General features: G+C 37.6%; 1 long non-coding RNA gene across 5 annotated transcripts in view; it reads right to left on the reverse strand.

Moving 5' to 3' along the window:
• The window catches only part of LOC308068892, a 146,630-nt gene that overhangs the window by 113,511 nt on the left and 10,665 nt on the right, over positions 1-22,454 (reverse strand). Inside the window, exons 2-4 of one of the 5 annotated variants that reach the window (XR_013930174.1) lie at positions 21,742-21,974; positions 20,151-20,239; positions 17,703-17,783 (exon numbers count right to left, since the gene is read on the reverse strand). This is a non-coding gene — a long non-coding RNA (uncharacterized lncRNA). Of the gene's footprint in view, positions 1-17,702; positions 17,784-20,150; positions 20,438-21,741; positions 22,422-22,454 lie in introns of those variants that run through there. The other 4 variants (XR_013930175.1, XR_013930173.1, XR_013930176.1 and 1 more) reach the window with 4 other exon arrangements.

Consider the following 22,454-nt stretch of genomic DNA (forward strand, 5'->3'; position numbering starts at 1 on the left):
TGAACAGGTTCAGCAGCCCAAAGCACCTTGTGCATGAGTGTTTGCCCTTCTCACTTACATGCAGAAAGCCATATTTCTGTTCAGAGCAGGCTGCAAAAGACATTGTACTTTCAAAGCTATCTGACCAAGAAAATTGCTCAAATGTACAAAAACCTTTGGCAACTTCTTCTGTGATGGTAAAATATTAACTTAATCCTTTAATTATAAGTTGAGTTGGAGGTACAGTTACCCAGTTTGAATCTTAAACATAACACGCATGAATGTATAACAACTGCTTGTACCTGAGAACCTGTTGTCCAGTTTCAAAAAGCTAAGAGCAATCAGAAATCTGTTTTCATCCATTCTTTTTAAGCAGTATTCTGACATCTTGATGACCTTTCAAATAGACAGTATATTATAGTGACTGAATGAAAGAAAGCATGCATGTTGTCTGTATGAACAAAATATCTAAACCCTAGTGTTAATCATCTTTTAGTTCTCCTTGTGATTCTCGATGTTGATGTTTAAGCTCAAGAGTCTACCAGCAGCTCTGACACTTTTATGATATCCCAAGGCTCATACCTGGGTATGAACTCAGTGTGTTAGTGGGAACACCACAGAAAGACTTCTGCATGATCTGCTACCACTGAATCTGACTTTATGCAAGTTCCTTATGATATGGCTCATTTTAATTGGAACCCAGAATGAAAATAATCTTCTGTAAGTTTTCTTAGTAACATATTTGTTTCTTGTACAAACGCCAAATGTTTTAATGAGTTTCCTCATTTTTATGAGCCTTTTTACTTCTTATTTTAAAGATTTGTTGAGACAACCCTCAGAACAATGAAGAAATCCCTAGTGTTCTTCATGTAAACTGAATGGCTGGTCTTAAAGCTTTTGTAACTATAGATCCTAGGAAGAATAATTTTCCTGAGCTCTGATGATGAAGTAGAATTGGTGGGGTCTGTACTCCAAGGGCAATGTATTAACAGAAGTGAAATATCAGAGGTGTAATTTCTGCGTATAATTACTGACAGCCTCTCATCTGAAACATGCGTGATGTCAGAATTCTACAGTGCTCTCTTATTTTTATTTTATTTGTTTACCTCAACTAAATTTAAACATATCATCAACACCTCCAGGCATTGTATGGTTGTTTTTTTTAATAACAGAAAATTGTTATAACGGATTTGCCATTGTAGTCTGAAAGTCTTCCTAGACTTTCTTCTAGTATTTCCCGAGAATCACTCATCTCTTCAGAAAAAAACCTAGACAGAATATACAGAAGATCTGTAAATTGCCTTTGAGGATTTAGTGAAAATTTAGCTGTCTCTTTGTTAAAGCCACTATTGCACCAGTATTTTGGAAGATACCAATCTCTAGCATAAGTAGGATCATATTAGAATGTCATTGTTCAACTTTAACTTGCCTGGAAACACTGTGAAATGCTTTATAAATAAGGGAACATAGTCTTAATGTATTTGCTACATACGTTATTAGCAAGTAAACACAGCAGTTTATACAAGCAAAAGTTTTTTAATGCTATGTCTTTACAGCATAAGCAGAGTCCAGGAATCTACACTCACGCTTACAGAAGCCTAGTATAAGATCCCTAGCTGAGAAGATGATAGGTAGTTTCCAGCACAGATCAAAACAATAACCATGAAGTAGGTTTCAGACAGTAGCCAAGGGTTCAACAGGATCCTGTGTAACAGCATAGAGGTGTTCCCTGCTCTTCCCTCTTGATATGTGTGTTTGTAGCTGGGCTGAGTCATTAGCTAGTTCAGAGGTGCTACCCAGTGACCCAAGGAATCTCTGGGAAAACGGTGGCATCAGGGAAAAGGCAGAGAAATCCCCATCCTCTTCTGCCACTAAAATCACTGGAGCTGGCTATAAAATTGATTTTCTAATTGATATTCTAACAATCTATTCCATGTGACAAAAAGGTCTTTTTCCTTTTTTCCTTTGAGTTCCTGTTCCTATGAACTCCAGGCGGGGGGTGGGGTGGGGGGTGCGGGGGGAAGAAAACAAACAAAGACAGACAAGAAAAAAGAAATGTCCTATAGGAAGAAAAAGAAGAGCCTGTCTGAGGAAGCAGAAGGAAATGTGATCATAAAGAAAGACAAATCAATTTAATTTGAGATGTCAAAACTGCAGGCAGGCAACAGTAACACAAAATGACTGTAGAAAGAGTCTATGAAATCTTTTGTGGTAACCTTTGGAAAATGTCCATAACAGCAGGCTCCAAGATAGGCTTTTAACTCTTTTGAAGTTTTTTTAATCACTAGTCATAAGAGTTTCTCAGTATTTACTTTGTGAAATTCTTCTTTATAGTTGGAGAGCACTGGTCAGTATATGTTAAAGCAAGATGTGCAAATGTCTCTGAACTTACTTTGTGAAATTCTTCTTTATAGTTGGAGAGCATTGGTCAGTATATGTTAAAGCAAGATGTGCAAATGTCTCTGAACTTAGCCATGCCAGTGGCAGGTTAAGAGCTTTCATACTGTGAAAGCAAACCTTGCTGCTCAGGCAAAAAGATATGAAAATTCAAGCTCCAAAGACTGGTCAAATAAGGAGTATAAACATGTTTTAGACAAATCTCTTTGTATAACTTAAAACTTCATGTCTCTGCCAATGCATTCTTTTCCAGGAATATGAAATTAAGATCTTCCAAATTTGGCTTTGCATGTTTTTAGCACAGCTTTTTACAACTGGATCTGACATCCAAACTGATACCATAGTTCTGTTTCTCTTCACTGGGTTATTGCAGATTGATGACAGATTGAGTAACAGCTTTATATGGAAAGAGTTTCAAAAAGCCTCCCAAACTGTTAGCAATTTATTTATTTTTCTCCTTACTGTGGAAATGTTTTGGCTCTGTATTGCAAGGTAGCATCTTTAGCTGGCATCACTCAGCCAGTTTCAGGCCATTTAGTTCTACAGGGAAGCTCTAGCAGCCCTCCGAGCAAACTCCAGAAAGGGACCCCTTGAACACACAAATGTTCACATTCACATCTTCATGGAGTCCCCACTATTTTCTCAGTAGAATCAAAATTCAAACACCTCAAATCACCTGACAGGGGTCAGACAGGAAAGAAATATATAGTAGGGCAATATCTATGCCAATCTACATATCCTTACTGTGTAATCAAAAGCAGTCTCGTGAAACCCAGCTATTGCACATGCTCTTGGTGAACCGGAGTCCTGCTCTGCCTGCAACATATCTTTTTTTAGCTCTTTTCCATTGGTTTTGTTCCCCTGGCTCCTGACAGAGCACTGGCCCTGAGCAAGGGCAAGAGCTGCGGAGGGGAGGAGCAGCTGGGTGGGAGAGCTCCCCCAGCAGGGAGCTCTACGAGCTGCTTAACTTGACAGCCACGTAGCTGAATGGATACACAGCTCTTGCCTTGGAGCCAGACCAGAGCGTGAAGAAGGAAAAGTTACTGTTTCATTTCTTGTGACAAAATAAGCAGTAAGCCAAGATCCCTGTGTGCAAGATGGTGTGCAAAAAAAAAAAAAAAATCACTGCTTCTAACCCTAAATAGCAAGTAGGTACCATATATAAAGACAATCCAAGGGGATGTAGCACTTTCTAGACCTTTGTATGAGAATGTGAGAGATTTTATCCTCAGTTCCTCAAAAGGGAGATTTTGAAGAAAAAGGAATCAAAGAAAGGGCATATGCACAGTTAATTTGTAATCACAGATAGTTATAATTGACCAGAGGGAACAACACCCCAGTGATTCAGGTAATCTCAGAGCTAAAAAATTAGGCTGTATCTCAGATCTAATCTCTGTAAAGGCAAGTGGCTAATAGGTAGGCATTTTCTGACACTGACCTCATGCCTATGCAGAGCTTTCCACTTGCAAATATAAAGATGCTCTTGGCCTTTGCCGTTTAGCTTCTGAGGTGTGGCTAAGATTTACTTCCAACAGGCTGACCACTCTTCTTCTTTCTTAGCATTACATATATCTTTAAATATCTTATATGTTAGTTGTACTCTGTTTTCATTTATTTTTGTACCCTACCATCAATATGTTTAGTATAGTTACTTTAAAGCCAGGTCTTTGAAGAAAGTTGTTTCTCTAGAGCTTGATTTTTTTACATTCATTTCTTTCTCTGGGGATCAACATGTAATGCTTCCAAATACATTAATTAATTATAAGCTCTTTATTTATATACTTTTAATTTGCATTTGCATGGAAATGACTAGTTTCGATACCAGAGAGGCTAAGGCAGGAGTGTCTTCCCAAAAAAGTGGCAACTCCAGTGCAGTGGTCCTGTTTCACACCACCAGCACCAGGGAACAACTCAAAATCCCCTGAGAGTCAGCAGGGCTCATCATAGAATCATTTGGGTTGGAAAAGACCCTTAAGACCATTGAGTCCAACCATAAATGCCAGCTACTTGGCATAGTGGTGGCAGTAATAAGGACATTACATCTGAACTGAGCTTCCCCTGGATGAAAGTTGCTTCTGCTGCTCTGTCCTAGGAAAGAAACTAGCTTTGCCTGGTGTCAGGAAAATCAAATACAATTTAAAAGGTGAATAAAGACAAAGTACATAACTGGTGATTAGTAAACATCTTAAAAGGTCACAAGTCAGAGCTGTGCAGAGAGGAGATGCAAAAATGTAACTTTCTGAACCCCTTTAAAACTGGAAATAATTGTAAATAACTGTCTCCACAAATTCTTTTCCACCTGTGTGACTTTCCAGTTAGCCAGAGTCACTCCTTGCTATACAGCAGTTAGCTAAGCCACTGAATAAATTCCTGGTTTGTCTGATGTGTCTCGCTTTCTCTGCAAACTCTCATCCTTGCTGCTGGGTGGCTCATAGCCTCTTCAGATCTGAGATGCATCAGTGCATACAAAATTCCCTGGATCTAACACCAAAATTTAGCCACCGACATTCACAATAGTGTCTGTGACCCACGTGCAGAAACATAGAGAAATACAAGTTTCTGAAGAAAAGGAAATAACTGGTAGAGTAGGAGTTTGATCCTGCAGGGCACAAATGAGGATTATTGTGTACATTTCAACAAGGCAAATGTAATGAACAAAATAAGAATGCATGGACTAACTTATTCTTGCATGATTGCCCCTTCATAGCTCCTTAATGATGCATGACCATTATTATCAGAGGCAGATGGAGGAAAGTATAGCTAAGCATTCATCTGCACAAAGAGGATCGTGGTTCAGCTCATGGTTCCCTAAATGTGCTCATTCACTGCCCACAACTTGAACTTCTTTTAACCTGCATGCTGGCAAATAGGCAGGTGGAGCTGAGATGAACCTTCTGCTTAGGGCACAGGGATCTACTTCGTCTCCATGTGACCTGAAGTGCAAACCGTCATGTCCCTGGGACATATCACACAAGGAGCTGCTGGCTCAGAGAAGATGGGGTACATTCAGGCCTCAGAAAACACTGATTACGCAGCAGATCTGCAAGTAAACAAGACCAGTGTAACTCTCATTCTTCAAATGAGTTATACTTATGTGCATGTACATCCTGAAGTAGCCTGTTGAATAAGATAGACTCCAGCATGTGCTTATTCATAAAAGATATTTCCAGTTATTTCAAGTGCAGAATGATGCCAGATAAATTTAATTTTTAGATCTTTTGCCATCCAACAGACAATTTTAGCTGGTTCTTACTTCATATTTCCTATTAAAATCATTCATGCTTTTGCAAGTTTATTTCAATGTATTTTTTTCAGTTTCACATAAAAGGGCTTAAAAACTTTTAGACAAACTGTCCCTTTTCAGCAAGTCCTCAGCCTGCTGTTTTCTCATTAGCAATGAACACTTGGCTTGGAAGGTAGATATGAGAAAGGGAAAAATGCTTCGCTGCTGAAATACTGCTTTCATTGAAGTAAAAACTTGGAAATTAAGCAGAGTGCCAGAAGATACGGATAGATTCTAAAGCTAAATGCTTTCCAGTACTTTAAAACATAAATATCTGTTAGATGAAAGCACAAGACAAGAAAAAAGAAAGACATACGGTTTCAACGCTATCCACGTGAAGACAATGCCACTCTTAAAAATAGTTAACCTATGAACTTTCTGAATTAGATCAGACATTTTCCTGCCACTGAGGGGAAGAAGACACGATAATGCATGCCGCACAGTATGCAATACAGATAAAAATATACTTGGATGAAGCATCTTATATAAGTAAATAAGTTGTTTTACTGGTTCTAACAGCTATTTTTATAGGCATTTCTGTGTTTTATTGGTTACTTGGGAAGAGGGAGAGATGAGGTTAAAGAACTATAGAAATAGATGTTTAATGTCCCTACAACTGATTTCCTACAAGCTGTGTAAACTTTATATACTTTAAAAAAAATAGATTTTTACAGTTTGAAATACTAGCTTTTCAACAGAACATTTATAAGAAGGTTTTTCTGCTTTTGGCTCTTGTGATATCTAACCAAGTGTTCACAAATCTCTGCTGCCTATCTCTGTGCTTAACATGTTAAAAACCACTGATTTATATCATATTTCTTGCCCAATGCAAATATTCCCAAATGGAAACGTCAGCTAGACTGCAGATAGAAAAGCACTGGACAAGGTTTCTGGGGCAGCCAGACAAGATTGCACTAGATCAGGATTTTCCAAATTTCAGGAAAAGATGGTGACCCAAACATGCTATCTCAGGGTCAGCCGAGCTCCTCTGGGAAGAGGGAAGAAAAACCTGTACCTGATTTTGAGTGCTTTCTCTTAATCCCCTGCAACCTTGTATCTGTCTACAGGAACGGCTCAGCCTTCAGTGGTTAAGGCATTGCCTTGTCTGGGGCTACTGGAGTCACTTGCAACCACCAGTTAGGGTCTGCTTTCACTCTTCAACTTTGGGAAAACTAATTTGCTGCTAAATCACTCTGGTATAAAATACTGAGTGACCCTCTATGAAGCCTTTTCTCATCACCTTGGGAATCACAATCCACCGTATGAGAATCTCTGACCTTGTCAAACATACTGATATGAACCTCCTGGGTATTTACTGTGTACAGGTTTGTGTCAGAAGTTTGGAGCTTATCTTCCATTCACAACTAATGTACAGGTGAAACAGGTGAAATCACTTGTAGATTTTTGATTCACAACTGAGGACATTGCAAGGGCTCAAGCATGTGGTGCTGCATGACTATGCAGTTTGGCAGAGACCCTGCTGCTGCTGTCAGCATTCTCAGCCCATTTGTTCTCCAATGTCACTCATGTTGGTTTTCCTGTAATGCCAAAGCGCAAATAAAACTGCGTCCACCAAACATAAGCTCTGAGGTTTTGCTTTGCATAGTTCTCCACTAAACTTTTTGGCTGCCTTCAGTCATTGTAAGGAAAACAGAATTCCCAACATTTGATGTTCAAAAAGATTGCACAGAACTTTTTGGTAGGTAGAAGGGGAAACAAAAAAACCCTAAACAATCAACAAAAAAAACACTTTAAAAGCCCAGAAGCATCAGCATGGTGTCTAGGCCACATTTCTGGGTATAATTTTTCCTTTGGAAATTAGGTTTACATGTTATCTATATTCATGCTATTTACAGTACCAACTGGTAACACACATCTGTTTTTACAGCAGTATGCAGCTATGTGCATTGCTGAGAGTACAGAAGTACAGAGGTTGTAAATGGAACACAATTCTTAGCTATTTATTGTGTTAAGATTACATGGTAATGCTAGGAAGTGGAGAGGAATGTAAAAATTGTTATCTTTATTTCCATATGCAACTCACTGTTTATTTTATGCAGATATAGCTATTGTTATTTTAATTTCTCATGGATTAGTCAATAATTCCTAACGGATAGTAAACCACAGCAAAATCAACTTAGTACTACAAACTGCACTCCTAATGAGCCGAACATTTACTTTGGTGTTTCCTTATACAAGTCATTCTTTTGTAACAGGAAGTCCCATGTTAAAAAAGGAAAATATTAACTGGAAAAATACAAGCTACTCTCTGTTTTGAGAAAGACTTTGAAGTCCTTGTAGAGCAGCAAAAGGATATGGCTGCGATTTCTTCCCATATTTGACTGTGGGAACTATAAATAGTAAACTAAAGCACTTAAAAAAAACAAGAAAAAAAAATTATCTAAGAATAGTACATGATCAGGAAATGAAAAGGGACTTTACATCTTGACACACTCAGTCCTGTCTAGGGGAGCTACCTTGATCATTGAGCAAAGGTCAGAGCCAAGATGTATAACAAAAAAAGCTAAATTGTTCTCATGATTACCTTAACACATACTTCTTTTTTCTCTGAGTTATTTTTACTTCTTCCCTGAATATAAACACATTAAGTTAAAATTACTTTATGGTAAACCAATAGAAATTTTTTGTCAAGAGTTTGAGGTTTTCAACTCATAGTGTCTCTGTGTGTCTTTTATGCTGGACTTAACAGGAAAATGTCCCCTGATCAAAACATAGCTACAGCAAGAGTGACACAAGCCCATACAGCTCATGGGAGTTGAAAACATAAGCCATATTTCCAACCTCTATTGCTTTCTTAAACACAGCAGATAGGTGAGCTCAGTCAGTTCTCAGGCTGAGTGAACCTGTGATGTGAAGACTGAAATGCTGTCTTTTCATGCAGCATTCCATGAATTGACCATGGAATTGCTGCCATGGTCAATGCTAAGTGACCATTAACTTGAACTCTGAAAACAATTTCCATGGCCTCTGTACATGCAATGGGAAAGTGATACCCTTTGCATTTCTGGGGTTTGCCTGTGTTTTGTTTTACCCTAATTTGAAATGCTGTCTATTTCTTAGTGTTGAATTCTTACAGTTCTGCATTTTTGTTCCTCTCCTGTCCCTTTAGATACAAATCCAAAACATTATACTTCAGACATCTAAACCCAAAGACTTTAATAACATTTATGAGGATTTAAATAATGCTAAGAGCTTGCTTTTCATGTCCTCTGAAGTGCATGTCTTTCCCACCATCCTGATTATCTTTGAGTTTCTAAAGGGCCCATCACAAAGGGAGCTCTGAGTCAAAGGAGAGCAGCCATCTCATTTTTACAGGATGCTACTTGAATGAAGATGAGACTTTGAAAAATGATCACTGTAGAAGTTTGCCCTGACAGCTTTTCAGGAAAGGGATTGATATCCAGGGCCTTGTATTAAAAACATGGTGCAAATGCTTCCGTTAAAAATGTTAATCCTTCCTAGCAGCTGAATTTATATAGGGAAACAGTCCCTGTGGTAGCAGGATCTCTTACAGAGCTTACTCTTAGGTGAGGAATGCTGACAGGGAATTTTATTCTGCACTGCAGCGACTATGCAGTGGAATACCATGGTGTCTGTTCCACTATATTCAGAATAAGTTGGATTTCCTCCTCTTTCTTCTGAAGTGTCTGGATATTGAGGTGAAAGAAACGAGGTTCATTTTAGCTAACTCATACTCCAAGAAGTCAGCATTTCTTGATAACTTAAGGAGAAGCAAGGAAAATTCCAGTGCATGAAAAACCTCGCTTATATAGTGCAAAATCAGTTGGATTTAGGTAAAGGCATTTATATGACTCCTTTGAAAATCCTGTCTTAAACTCATGGAGTGATCAGCAATGTGAGAATGTATAAAAGAAATTAAACAGAGTAGAGGTGTATCCAACAAATTGAAACACTGAGAGTAAGAATCAGACTCTCCTTTGAAGGACAGTCATTCTGTGCTGACTAGTAAGTCAAAGCCCATGTGGCTCATTCCTGTTTAACCAGTATTTCTTGCTGATATGGACTTGATCACTTTTTTGGTATTCATAGGCAACAAACAGTATACCTGAAGAGGGATTGCATTAAGTTAAGACACTGGGTAAAAGCTGTAAGATATTGGTCAATTATCAACCTTGTTTTCACTCTAATGGAGCAGAGGAAAATCTACACTATTATAATAACAGCTATTTGCTCAGCGGGTTTACTTAATGGAATGATAAGAATTAAGAAAGTAAGTCGTGCTGCCTTAGCACAGCAAGAAATAATTCCCATGGCTTGAAAAAGGATCTGAGAGGATAAGACTGCTAAATACAGCAATTTACTCAAGTAAGAGTTCTTAGAAAATCCATATATTATCAGCTGAAAGCACTGAAGTCACAATTACCAATTAAGAATACATATAGTCAGATGCTTATAAGCTAACTTCAAGGAAAGCACTTGTAACATGACACAAAAATAAAAACTATATTGTTGTCTTTCTTCTCATCATAATGGCTACTTACCAGTACACACAGTTCTGTCTTATTTTCATGAAGCCAACAGCTAAAAATGGTTATTTGTTGTCAGTAGTTGAGAATATAATTACACAAGTATAAACTTATAAATATTGTAGCACTTTTATTTAATCTCATAAGGAATCCAGTGCTGTCTGTATTTCTGATGTCTTTTTGTTGTTGTTGAAATAGATTAGATCTGGCATAGTCCCTTAATATTACAATAGGAAAACAATAGGAATAACTTAATAAGATTTTTGGTTGCTCAGATCCTCTGTTCCCTCAGTAAGGCCTATCTATCCACAATGAACAATGTGATACCTTGTCCATAGATTTTAAGTCTATGGTTCCCTAGTATAAGAGTTTTGTTATGTACATATCTGTCAGCCTACAGGATAATTTTGAAGTGTACTGTTCATAGCCTTCTTTAACTCCCTGCTGAAATGCAATTTAATTTCAGCAAACAGTGTGTCCATGATTTCTGTACACTTTCACTGAAAACTAACACACTAGATATAAGGCTGCATTGTGGTTTATCAAAGGAAGGAGTGTGCCCCAGAAAAAAATAAACTGTAAAATATTAAAAATATTTGCATTGTTGATGCAAATCACATGGACGCAGTAGAGTGTCTAGGGCAAATTATGTTAATTTTGAAGCCAGTGCATTTGAACTAGGGAGACCTGAAAACCGAAGAAGATGCCAACAGTGATGTTGGCAGTCCAAGCACATACCCACAAGCACAAATCATCTAAATCACATACCAACGCCATGTGGGATCTGAGCTGCTGACTCCCTTCATGGCACAATAGGAATTATTTGGCCAGAACACCTTGGCAGCTCCTGTTACAGACAGGCATGAGGACCAGAACTGTCATCACTCAGTCAAAAAAGCACTCCTCAGGAAATGCAGAGAAGCTGAAAGTTTGCATTAAAAAATGGATGTCAATGTCCAACTATGTAAATGAGCCCAGTGACTCATGTCATTGCCTGTCTCCAAAATCCAAGGCTTCCTAACCATTTCCCTGCAATCCTTATAGTGAACACAATGTAACTAATATGTTAGTCTGGGTAGAAAGCACTCTGCAGTGTATCAGGGAAGAATCCCATAGACACAGATGAGCAGCTGTTCTAGAAAACCAAAGAAGCCTCTAAATTAAACGCACTTTACTTTGATGCTGGTGAATAAAGCACTTTTGGTGCCCATGGGATGCCTTTCTCTAAACAGAGGTCCCCATTGTGACATTCCTGTCCAGCTCAGTAACAACAGGGTTTTACTTTCTGTTTGATGAAGTTGCGTGCTTTAAGTCTGACAACATCCCTGATACCTTGATGCCCATCAGCACTTTGAACAAAGCTCTTTTTGGCACTAGAAAACAGTGCTGATACATTATTCATTTAGGAATAAAATTGCAGGTTATCAAATGGTGTTTTAGAAGGTGCTCTCAAACACTGAGTTTTATGGTCCAAAATTAAGATATTGAAACAGTTAATAATCTAGTTAAATATTAAACAGCATTTACACAGTACTACAATTGTGCCGGCAGTCACAATGCAGTCTAAATAATATCTAAATGAAAATTCTATTATTTCTGCTAGGTGTATGTCATTATTATTCTTACTACTCCCCTCTAATTTGTGGACCAAGAATCCAGTGATTTTACATAATGAACATTAGCTAACAACACAAGGTTTTCTATGTAGGAGAGCAAAAGAATGACTGACAGGGAATATAATAATGGAATAATTATCTGTTGAATAGTCCATTCAAAATATTTCTCAAAATATTAATAGACGTTAACTGAGTCTTCTCATGGTAAATTTTCAGTGGTGTCAAAGCCATTATCCTTAGCTGATAAAAGACATCACATATAAAACACTGACTTCAATGAGTCTTTTTACAAACAATGGGAGAAAAACTTGAGAAGATGTTTAGTAACCTGATTTTAAATATCTGTTCTTAAAATCCTGGCTTCTTAATGACCTACATGAATGCAACTTTGCTAAACATAGGAGCTGCTGGGATTTGGATTAGTTAATTTGATGGACTAGCTAAATCACACTCTGGATGAACATCTCTCATCTATTGGGAATACAGAGAGCCTAGGACAACTCAAATCCTAATTTAAATACTTCCTATAAGTGTCTAAATACTAAGTTATTATTAAGTGTTAGTGCTGAGTGGGATTGATCCATGCATCCATTCATGGTGAGGTGGGCCTTCCAGGCAAAGCACAGACAGATGACAGATCATTTTCATGTAACTGTGCTGCTGCTTCTTGACAGCTGGCAGCCTCTGCCTCCCCTCTCAACTTCAGAGTGTTCATCCCTACAGCAAAGCAGAAGAAACTTTGGCAAGGCCCCCACTGACACCAGTGGAACCAGTAGGCAGGTTAATGGCAGCATCCACAAGATCCAGTTGTCCTTTCAGCAGCAAATACAACTTCTGTAATACTTCAGAGACCACAACACAGAAAAAGTGCAGCCCCATGGATATTAGTGACAGTATTGACTGTCAGCTTCACCAAGTCACCTTTTCATTCACCTCTACAGCCCAGTTTTCCTATTGGGAGCTGAGGAATCTCCATACCACATGAATTGCTTGGTGTAGATATAACATCTTAATTCAGACCCTCACCTTGAAACAACCCCCACACTTATCCAGCTGCTGCCACAGCTCTGGGAAACAGCAGGGAGCCAAGGCTCTGATGCACACCAGTTGTGGCAAAACCCATTCCTTTCCCTTTCTTTGAATTTTTAATGTCCCACAGGAACATGCTTCCAGAATAACACATTTCAGTACATCCATACGCCTGAACAGAAGCTACAGTGGTTAGTCAACCTTGTGGGAAGTCAGAATTGTCCTCTGACTTCATGTCACTCAGTGAACTGAGTGATAGCTGTTTAATTCTCTGCAAATGTATTCATTACATACTATCATATATTGCAGGTTTTGTTATGCACCTTTTTATAGCAAATGATGAAAACATAGAGATCAGATCACTTGAAATTTCAGCATGTCTAGTCTTCTGTGAAAGCATTTACCTTGTAAAATTAATGGTCTACTGGTGGTGGTTAAATGAAGCCTTCACTATGTTATATATCACCTCTCCTGACTGCTTCAAATAAACACGAGGCTCCATACTTCTGAAATTTGCTGCCTATATTTTTGTTCTTGGCAAAATTGGACACTTCTTCTATTATCTATCAAGCAAAGTTCCAGATGTGTTTGATGACACTTGAAAACTCATAAGTAGAGAATGTTTTGCTCATAATAATATTTACATGATTAGATACTTTTTTAATTAAAAGTAGCAGAAGACATTAGATCATACAAATGAAATAACCGCCTCATTGACTGATTTATTGGAAAGATTTAACAAGAACATTTTACTCCAATAATGGTGATAGCATTGGTTTCCTGTTTAATGTATGTTTTCAGAGATATTTAGCCCACAAATATTTCAGATCTATCTCAAGCATAATACCAAATTACTATGGGAGTGGAGGAAATAATCAGAAATACCAGATTTGAATTACAAATATGTCTTTTTCCCCTTTGAATCTAGGTTGGGAAAGTAAAAAAAGGGTTCATTTAATTAAATGTTAGACATAAACTGGAAAATGTAAAGAATGAAAAAGTTAAATGATTCCAAAGCAGTGGTGTTACAAATAAACATAATAAGCAGAATAACAGCCTATATAACAGTTTATCTGTAAATATAACATTTATCTGTAAATAAAGAGTTTACATATGATTTAAAGTTAGCTGAAGCTCCCACATCATCATAATTCTTAAGGTAAAAAAATATTTGAAATTAATAAGTTACCAAATCCTAAGAAGCAATCCTTTCAGTAAATACTGAGAATAAACCACTGCTTCACAATTGATTTCATATCAGCTCTCTGCATGTATTTTATTCAGGCAAATTTTTTCAGTAGCAAAATATATTTTGCAGAATCAAATTTCTGTCATGATCAAATGACTCATTAATGTATAAACTAATGCATTACTTGAGTCGATGAGTTTTATTTGAAAAAGCTTTGTCTTTGTGAAACAGTTTCTGCCAAATAAAGAAATAGCTACTTTAACCTCTTGAACAGTGAATCGTTCAGCAATTAGAAGCAGATTGTCCCCAGGTTCCATGTAACTTGGCTAGGTTTATCTCAGTTTGCTTAATTTAGCCTGCCCCACATATAATCATCTGATTCTGATCATTGGTATCAAACAAAAAAAAAAGTGGAAAACAGTGAAATCTTTCTCACTGAATTGTAATCACAAACATGTGAAATGGGCATAAATTTTAAGGTGTTTTATTGCATTTCTCAGCAGACCCTATGAAACAATCATGCCCTTAATGTCAAATGGTTCTGTAACCAGGAAGAACGTTGTACAGTCAGTGAATGAAATTACTTGGGTGTTACTCATGCTTGTATTACCACAGCCCTTATTTCTTTTCAAGTATTCATTACTACAGTGGTTCAAAAATAAAACCAACTTCACAGCCTTCTTTTAATTTAAAAGAGATTAAATAACTATCTATATGAGGAACATACCCTAGTTCCATAGCTATTTGTGCATACAAAACCAATTTAAAAGCAATAGAGCAAGCTGGCAGTCATACAACATAATAGCTCCTCATTTTATAATACTACCCAGAAGTCGTGCTCATGCAGACTAAACATTCTTCAGTGATTGTCAAGTCTTTGAGTTTACCTGAACTATGAGAAATTTTGATTCAATATCTGCAGTAGAGACTGCAGACAAGATGGAATAGTTTGAGGTACATGACAGCTCTATCCTGAGCCAATTCTTTTGACATTTCTACAGTTCCAGTGTGGATCTGACAAATTAATACCCGAGGCAGGTTGTAACTTTGAAGTTAAATGCGCAATTATTCCAGTTGAATGTAAAGTATTTTCATAACATGAAGTGCCTGTGAGGCAGCAATTCATTTACAAGACTACAAGATAGAAAGTTTAACATAAGTCATGCAAATGGCATTTTAATCTTTTCCCATCCTGAACAGAAATACTTGCAGGGCCTCCTGGAAATCAGTAATATGACCATCCTCAAATGCTTTCCTTTTTCATAATTAGAATATCTGATTCTCCTATGTGGTTAGGAATCCCCTAGTGACAATTTCTCCAGTGCTCATGAAGATAAAAAGTCTCTGTTTTAGAGGGTGTGTATGACAAATAAAATTAACGTCATTTGTAGGAAAAGGACTACATTTGAATGGTGGGTGAAACCAACAGAGCTGGACTGCTGTGCACCGAACCCTAATTATACTGTTCTGTATGTGATGTTAAATTTACACATTACAGACAACAACAAAAAAGCCCAACAAACACAGACATCTCTGAACAAATAGAGCAGCTCCCAAAAGAAAGCTAATATGAGGTTGAGATTTTGTAGCAGGAATTTTTGGCACAAATGTTTAGCTGATCACCTGTTACTTTTATAACTCAGTGCCTGTATGTTTGTGTACACACTGCATATAATTATATATCAATATACAAAACCATAAGCAGAGAGATGACCCATCCATCCATTATAGTCACACACAGAGTAAGTAAACCTTGCCCAAGAACTCTGTCGTTCCTTCTGGTAAAGAACAGCCTGAAATCTTTTCCGCAATGGAAAGGGATGGAGACAGATTCCACTAAGACAGATCATTTGCTTTATTGGGAGCCAAGACTATCTTATTCTCCATCACTGTCTAGGTGGCAGCATATCTAAATGGATGTTTCTGATTTCTTGGGGGTTTGGTAAATTTAGGCTTTCAGTAAAAAATAATTTGTTGTGCTGTTCTGCACATGCTAAGGCTGTCTTGCAAAATAATCCTTTACACCTATATTTCTTTGCACAATATGAAATAATGTTCTGATCCATTGAACTGGGATGGAAATTCCCAATAAATCCAGAATTTCATTAGTAGTGCTAAAACCAATGCAAAAGATAGCTCAGGGAAGAACAGCACTCTAATGTAAGGTATAAATAAAAACGAAGCAAAAGCTTTTCTATTTCCTACTGTCAACAACAGTGTAGTTTTGCAAGTTCGGGAGTAATAGATTTGCATTCAAGTTCCCCAAGAGCCTTACTTGTAAATTCTCAGATGTACATGCATGTGGCTTATGGATTACACTATCACCTATTTTATTTATTAGCTAGCTGTTCAAATTTTGAAGTGGCAAGGAATGGCAACCCATTAAATTTAATTCTTTGTTTACAAACTGCATGTGTATCACAACTCCATGGCCACAGATTTTTTCTTCAGTTAAGCAATGTTTAGTACTGCCTGAAAACTCCCCAAAAGACTCCTGGCTGCTGGCACCAGAGCCCTTCCCCAGTCTGTCTGTCAAGAAACAAGAGGACAAGGAAACCTCCATCAGCAGCCATGTTCAACAGTAATGCCAGATGTGAAGCTCTCAGTAACACTGAGTGAGATCCTGGTCCTGAGCAAATCAGTGACCCCAGACAGATAATTCCCCTGAGACGTTTATAATGCAAGTATGCTGCTAACCATGTTAGCATTAATGTGCATCTAGGGAACAGAAAGCCTGTACTTATCAAGACATTATAGACGAAGCATAGACAGTATAGTATAGCAAGCAGTAAGCTGCATCTTGAAATATTTTTGAATCAGTTGCTAATACGAATTAACATGTCAGTTCATATTCTATTGCCAGTTATGTTAAGGCACTGTCCTGAAAATGGTTGGTTGGATATAATAAATCAGACTGGCCCTAAATTTCTGCTTTAAGTAAATATGTTGTGATCTATCCTATAGAATAATCTTGGGGCAATATCTTCCTTTGCATTTAGAGTTATTTTTTAAGTTATTTTTTCTCTTTCATGGTTATGAAGCAGAAGAAAGTAATATTGAAGCAGATGGTCACGGCAGAACATTGATTTCAAATAGGAGAGTGTGAGTCAACTTGTATCAAAATGCAGACAGGATAGATTAGGAAAGAACAGTGACCCTATGATCAGGAATTCAGAACTCAAGAAATGGGACCCTGTGAATGCTTGTGGATGTTTCAGAGAAAGTGGGAACAGGTGAGGTTGCCATGGGGAGCCCAAGCGGGCAGCACTACTCAGAGGGAAAGAAACAACCAGTTTTTCTGGTGTGGGGGAAAGGCTGCAGCATGGCCTCTGTCCCACTTACTGCGATTCTTCACAAGGAAGTGCACACATAAATCATGCCATTTTTAAGAACAAGTATTATAGCACCTGAAATGTTAAATACAGTAAGTACTTTATTAAAATTAAAAAATGCAGACTTTTTCCTTTCAGAAGCAATATATAAATGCAGATAAGGGCTGCACCTTGAGGAAGAGTCTAGACTAAATCAGCAAGAGTTCCTTACCTTCCAGAGGTGTTTCTGTATGTGTGGCAAGGCAGAAAAAATGCAGTATTAATGACTACAAAGTCACACTTCCTGTGTCATTCCTTCTGTGAAGATCTTGTAAGGAAGTCTGAATCTTGAGACATGCAAGGTTATTTTGTTTGCACTTAGACACTTACTATATATTCAGATTTCTGCATATTGCTGTATCACTTTCAAAGATATTTGGCCAGGTCAATTCAGACACCCTGGGGAAAATACTTTAAAATGAAGCAATTAAAAATTATTAGATAGTAGATAAAAAAGCAAGCTTATGTGTTCATCTTTGTGCATATATTCATAGAGTTTAAAGCAGGAAGCACCATCAGATATTGCTGTCTCATGGCCTGATAAACTCCTGTTAACATGATCTTTTGGGAATTACTGATATGTGACTTGCATTTAGTTAGAGCCTATCCTTCTGAAGATTATTGATTCTTTATATGAAGGAAATGTGTGATCATAAGCACATGACCTCCAAAAGTAACTCATTCTAGTGGTTCATCTAATAACATCTAATGTTCATCTAAGGTTCATCTAGCATGCCTCATTTGAATTTGTCTGGCTTCAGCTTCTAGGCACTGGTTCTTCTTATGGCTTTTTTCCACTAGGTTAAAGAATCTGCAGTATGTATTTCTTCTTTTTATGCAGCAGCTATTTGTACATGGTAGTGAAATCACTTCTTTTCCTGCCTGCTTTGAGTAATGTTGCAAGAGAGCTCCTAAAATAATTTTTTGCTTCTGTTTATAACATTTTCTGGTTTGCTAGTTTTGTAGCTTCTTGCACCATGCTTTCATGATCCATATAACTTTTTTTAAATTGCCACTTGTTTAGTGTATTACATAAACCAAACACTCCCTGTGCTTTTTCTTGGAATAGGTATTTCTCTTTTTTCTCATTTTCCTCACATGTGACAGTAAATACACATGTGCACATAGATCTGAATGTACTTTGGCTCAGGAGATGCAAACCGCACAATTTAAAAAGATGAACTTATTCTCCTCTGTATTAAAGTTCTAACTTTTGGACTTCCAATTTAGGAAGGAGCTGAAGGGATGTTCATTGTGAGATTAGACAGGGAATGATTTTATAAGTGGACATAAAATCCATGCCTCATAATTTGGAAGCTTTTATTGTATGATTTACTAAGCTTTTGTTGGAGCTTTGTTTTGGTTTAGGCTGTTATCACTTTAATTTGCAAAATTTCTTATTCTGACAATTACTAATATCATGTGGGTGGAGAAAAAGATGCTGTTTCTCCAGTTCCCACAGAAAAACTACAGGGAGTAAAAGACATCCATGCAGGGAAACCAATGCCCTGTCTCCTGGGGTTCTGTTAAACTGACACAGCTTAAATTTTCTTTAGGCTGCCAGAGAGCAAATAAACATTAAAACTTCTGATTTTTCCTTTTGTTCTCTGTAAATAAAGGAGCTGCATAGATACTCCAGTTGAAATACTTGACTATTCATTCTGTAATAGCTCTTTTATAGCCCACTGTGGATAATAATGATGTAATTGCAGTCCTTTTAAGGCTACATTGTCTACATGATAAACTAGCAATTACCTGATTAGAAAAATTTTGGAGACCAATTTCTAAGTATACAATAGACCACAAGTCTGGTCAGCCATGCAATTATGGAACCAGAACTCATGCTGTTCCTAATCAAAATTTATCTAAAAGCAGTGCTTTGTGCATGTGCAAAATGTAGGTTTAAAATCTGGCCATCTCAGTTTCCTTTAATAATATTAAACAGTAGTAGATGTTAGTTTGGGTTGAAAATTGTTTTCTTATTTTGTCCATTTATTTTTAAGTTCATTCTAGTTTTACACTAACATAAACCTGCCTTAGCAGTTGATGCCGCTGTGAAATGCTTTTAACCTATCTCATTTGGAGGGATAGAAATGTATCCAGCTTTGCAGATGATTTATTGCTGTGTGAGATTGGAGTAACCTTCCTAGAAGGTGGTTCTTGAACTGAGCATGCAAGAATGTTACTAACATGTTGATCCTCTATTTTATATGTTTCCATGTTATACAATCTAAAAATACAATACCCATTTCACTGTAGTAAGAACATTCCCTGTCAGAGAGATCATTAAAGTGTTGATAATGCTGAAACTGGTGAGGATGGCAGATGTGATGAGTAACAGACACAAATGAGCTGGAAGTTTCATGTGCTCAATTGAAAAACATCCAGCAGGTTGGACATACTTGGAGCAATTCTGCCCTGCCTTTCCCATGACAAGGAGCAATGGACTGCCCCAGGGAGGGGAGCCTGGAGAACTAGATAGACTCTGGCTCAGTGCCTTAAACACATGAACCTTCCCCATCGTATACGAAGTTTTTAGGTTGACTTGAGGTAACTTGAGGTAATTTCTGTTAGAGTGAAGAGATTCCAAACCACTTAGAACAAACCTGGAAAAAGTATTACAGTAAAAAACAAACAAACAACAACAACAAAACAATCAATCAAAAAAAAAACCAAAAACAAAACCACTAACAAGTTTCATTCAACTTTCCTGAAAAATTAAAATCACAGAAGTACAGAAAGAATTTGAATAACCTTCTGGGTCCAATGGGAGCTTACCTGTGTCTATATTCTTCAGTCTCTCTTCAGTTAAGGGTTTGTTGGACATGCAGTCAGTAGCATCACATGATTGTAACCCACAGTAAAGCCTTCAGGACAGAAAAATTAGAAAGTTGGAAGTCAGAAATAAAATCAGATCCTCTTTGTGTGGGGAAACATTTAGGTAAAGCATTATAAGTATATACAGGGGGAAAATAATCAATTGGACTGTAACAACACAAGAACTGAAGGAAGAAGTGACCCAAAATTAGAACCAAGGTAAATGTGTAAAAGGAAACAGGAAAGCAAGGTCATACCCACAGAAAGTGGAAAGAGGTGACTCAGATGTGGGATACTCTGTTTTAGCATCTGATATCTGTGGCAGAAAACCTAAAGTAGCATGGGTCTTGTCTGGACAGTCTGGCAAGGAAACGGTTTCATGACCTAGAGACTAGCATGCTCTGAAGTGGGTACAGGGTCTTGGGGAACATCTCTACCCTGGTGAAAGCAAGGCAGCTGCACTTCTGTTCAGACTGTGTACCTGTGGTCTCCCCGTGGTGACAGAACTAGGGATACCTAATGCTGGTGGTGCTAGAAGCAACAGGGAAAAGGTGGCTGGGCATGGGCAGCTGCAGCAGGGGTGCCACAGCTCCTGCCCAAGCAAGTCTGTGATATAGCTGTGGTGGGATCACCTAAATTTTATTGTAGGCAAAGTTTCTGTGCAAATACACTTTCCTAGAACACAGATAATCTCTGCCATTTCTTTTTACTTTCAAATTAGAAGAGTAAGCAACATCTGTGGGAAAAGTAATCACCCAGTGCTTAGGAACCATATATCTGCATCTGAGCTGATCTTACTTAGACACTGTGCCACTGTTGTTAACAGCTTTTGTAAAGTCTCCGGTCACTGACTATTGCACACGAGTGACCACAGTATCCAAAAGGCAGTGCATGTAAAGATTTGGAAGGGAAATTAATTTAATTCCAACTTCCTTTTTTGCACCTGAACCATAATAATAATAACTATAATAATTCTATAATCCAATTGAGTTTTAAAAAACTCTGTCACAGATGTTTTAGTGGTGCATGTATGAGATACTGACATTTACATGTACGTTTTTGTAAAGCAAAACCATACCAGCTTCAATGTCAATGAAAATATATGATTCTATATCTTGGGATTTGCCTGTGTCCTGGGAAGTGCCCCTGGACCTGTTCTGCAGTAAAACAATTTCTGGACTGGATCTCAAGTTGTATTTGATGGTGGAGTTTCCCACTTGTGATAGAAACAAGCTATTCTCCTACCATGCACATTTGTGAGTTCATGAACTACCAGAGGAAGTTTTCATATTGTGAACATCTGTTTTTTCCCCATTCAGCTGCACAACTACAGCTGGGAAAGACATGAACTGAGCTGTTAGTCATTTCTAAAATAAAAATAGACATAGTCTATGACTTTGGACTTTGGCTATGAGCCTGAGACCATCATATAAGGCTTTTTATTCCACTACATTGCATTACATTAATTTACCTAATTACAGGATCCTTATTTAAGAAAGTATTTGAAAAGAATAGAATAAAGAGCACAATCTTTTATGATAAATTAAAACACCTTTTTAATGGGCAGTCTTCCAAAACCATATAGTTTTTGTAGTACTAATCTTCAGTCATTGACTAGCCAACACAGACAGCATGCATGGATCCAAACAGTTGAAAAACTGGCACACTGCTTAATCTTTTTTTCTGGAAGCAATAATTTCTGGAAGTCATTTCATGTAATAATGTAGCAGTTCAGTTGTGGCCTGTCCTCTCTCATGTAGATTTAGCACTGAGCAGTACAATAATCTATAAGAAAAAATAACTAAGAATTAATTATTTTGAGTAATTTTGTTTGCGAGCTAATATGGTGAATAGAAGAGTTTCATGCATTCTTATGAGGAAATAGTGGTATCAGGCAAATTTATCCAGTGGACACTCAAATGGAAAGAGTGCTTTCCAACCCATACACCTCTGCTACATCACTGCTTCCCTGTCTGGGAGATCTGCAGCTCTCCCAAGTGAAAAGGGTATGAACCAGGAGTGGGATCAAGGAGAATGAAATTATTTTCCCCATGAAACCAGCAGAAAATTTTGAGCAAGTTTAACCCAGCCTAGAAAGAGCAGAGGAGTGTGGTCCCCTAACCACTCATCTCCCAGTAAGTCCACCCCCATCTCTCCACCTTCTCTTCCTCTCTGTAAAACTCAGGAAGAGATTTGAGATTGACAGCAAAAATTCCCTACCACAGGGCAAAAGTTCACCTATGCAGAAGACAGAGCTGCTCTGGA

The sequence above is a fragment of the Falco punctatus genome (assembly GCF_963210335.1).
Source record: "Falco punctatus genome assembly, chromosome: 8".
NCBI lineage: Eukaryota > Metazoa > Chordata > Aves > Falconiformes > Falconidae > Falco > Falco punctatus.